Consider the following 3,141-nt stretch of genomic DNA (forward strand, 5'->3'; position numbering starts at 1 on the left):
GGCAAGACATGAGATTGGGTCAACTTGCATTAAGTTCGAGTTATGTATTTCTGGGGGGGGGGGGGGGGGGGGGGGTCCCAGCATCGTACATCCATTTTCCAAAAGTCATTAGATTTAACTGAAATACATCATCATCATTGCCTTTCTCACCCTGCACCAGGGTATAGGCCACGGACTAACACCCCCCACTTTTCTCTATCTATCCTGGGCTAGCCTCTTGATGTTATTCCATGTCTTCCCACTTTTCTGTACCTTGAGAACTCTTTCCTGCTTCATACAAGGTGCAAACATTCCACGACGCAATCCGGAGAGACCTGTTCGACAGAGAAGGTTTCGGGTCAGAAGAGTCCTCTCGGCTTTGTCCGCTGTCCTTCATTGTTCCTGCTGATACAGAAGCTCCTCCGTCTCCCAATATCGAAAAATAAAAAGCTGTGTTTGTCCGTGTTTCTTCAACTTACTGTTTTTTTACTGGGTTGGGTAGTTGACCCTCCGCAAACTGGCACTTTTCGGGCGACCAGACCTATGCACTTTTAGTCGCCTCTTACGACACGCAGTATCACGGCAGGTGTATTCTTTGCTCCCCCATAGTAAAACTACGGGGCCCCCCACCAGCAGGGGAGTAACTGAAATACGGTTTATGAATATTTCATTTTGATTTATTTCTGAAACAACCTTTATTTTTTTCCTTCAGCAAATTCTTTTTTAAAATTAAAAAAATAAAAATTGAATAAAATGAAAAATGTGCAACTTCATCACACATTCAGTAACAGATGGTGCCCTTTGCTGAGGCTGCAGTTTGGTGGTCAAAGCGTAATCTATGATTGTTGCATGTTTATTTGCATTTTCTTTGCCTTCAGTGAGCATCAGTTCGGAAAGAAAAGGAGCGAACTATTCTCACGGTTCCGCAAACACTATCTTCTTAAACATATCCGTTTTGCCATTATGAGTTTTTCCATTTCACTGCATTTAGCGAGGCTTTGTTTGCTGATAATTGTTCTATTTGTTAAATTTCTTGCGCTGTGGTTAATTACAGGTCTGCAATTCCTCATTTAAGAGAACAATGTATGAGCCAAGACTGTACTGTGTTTATTTTTATTTTTTAAAGCAAATATATTTTGAACTTTGAACATGTTTGTCTCAGTTCGTGCTTTTATTTTCTTCAAATTTTATTTTTAGACTTCATTCCCCATTGGTTCGTTTCCAGAACATAGACATTTGTGAGGCAGCGCGGTGGAATCAGGCCCTCGTCAAAATAATCAAAGTGAAGAAAGTTGCATTTTTCCGCAGGTTTGTGAATTTGTATCATTTATTGTTTGTTTTTGGGCACAACACCTTTCATGCCCATTAAAGAACTCATTTCTGTGTGGATTTTTCTGAAAAACGTTGATTAAAGGCACAACAGATGTAAATTTTCAGTTACCACGGACTCTTAAGCTAAGGAAATAAGTAATCTTTGGCGACCATTTTCTCACTAATTTTACCACTCTGAAAACAGGTGCCCCCCCCCACCTCCTTCATTTCCAAATATCTCGACTTGCAATTAAAATAAACGGATATTTTTTCATCCAAATAAAGACAAGCGAACAAGCTTTAAGATGATACCAATAACTCGATGTGCCCAAAATTGACGAGAGCCTGATTCCACCACGATGCCTCACATTTAAAGTATTATAGTGAAAAATAATACTCAGTCCGTGCAATATGATAGTAAAAAGTCAAAACTTACAAATACCAACCTATTCCAAATTCCGGCAAGTTATCTAACAATTGTAGACATTTCACTACCCCATTGATACTATCTAGATCTAGGTCATTACGAGGCAGACTATTTCGAATCTGCTTGTCAGGACCAACACAGGTTGAGAGGGATACAACGTCCCTGCAGAAAGATGGAGGCGCTACATAAATAATTATGTGAGGCAGCGTGGTGGAATCAGGCTCTCGTCAATTTTTTTGGGCATGTAGAGTTATTGGTATCATCTTAAAGCTTGTTCACTTATCTTTATTTTGATGGAAAAAAATATCCATTTATCTTGAATATAAGTCGAGATATTTGAAACTGAAGGAGCTGGATGTCACCTGTTTTCAGAGGTAGAATTAGTGAGAAAATGGCCGCCAAAGATTAGTTATTTCCTTAGTTTAAGAGTCCGTGGTAACTGAAAATTTACTTTTTTGTGCCTTTAATCAATGTTTTTCAGAAAAATCCACATAAAAATGAGTTCTTTAATGAGCATGTAAGGTGTTGAGCCAAAAAACAAAAATTTGATAAAAACTCACAAACCTGCGGAAAAATGCAGGTTGCTTCACTTTGAGTATTGTGACGAGAGCCTGATTCCACCACGCTACATAAATATTCTCCCCGCTCAAAAATCGAACTTACGTCTTCTGTGTAGTGTGGTTTAATGCCCAACTGTACACAGCCGACGCCAGAAAAAGAGGAATTGGACCAGTTTGTTCAATGTCACTTGATCTCTTTAACATGGGCAATGAATTAACCCTTAGGTATATAAAAGAAAGCCCAGTTGAAAGAAAAAGTTTATAACATCAGATATACTGATGACATAAGTTACTTTCAATTGCTTCTAGATATTGCTGCTTGGGAAAATGAACGTAAGATTTGTTGGGTGTTTTTTAGGTGAAGAAAACAAATTACTTTGTAATAGTAAAACACCATAGATTCTACTTTTAATTGGGAGGGGGGGGGCTCTCTAGATAAAACATGTCCTAGATCGAAACCTTTTGTCTTATTTGCTGTTCTGTAACCTGCTTCCGTCTCCCCATTCTATTAGTTTTATAAGTTCCTACCCAAACTGAAAACACTCTAGTCAGCATTTATAAACATGTAGAGTACGTTCTCTTGAACAACTACTACTTACGAACTTTTTCTGACCTTTATACAAGTATAATCCAAGGGCACGTCATGTTTCTGAAAAAGCGAACGGATCGTGTGTCCAAAATACGTGGTCAAGACATTCTCGTGGTCTGTGCGGCTCTTTGTGTGTGGTGGAGGCGTCGGAAGGCTTTGGTAAGTGAATCGTTGTCTTTGTTTGAGAGATAGATAGATAGATAGATAGACAGATAGATAGATAGATAGATAGATAGATAGATAGATAGATAGATAGATACATAGATACATAGATA

This window comes from Aplysia californica, unplaced genomic scaffold (assembly GCF_000002075.1).
Source record: "Aplysia californica isolate F4 #8 unplaced genomic scaffold, AplCal3.0 scaffold00459, whole genome shotgun sequence".
Classification (NCBI taxonomy): Eukaryota; Metazoa; Mollusca; class Gastropoda; order Aplysiida; family Aplysiidae; genus Aplysia; species Aplysia californica.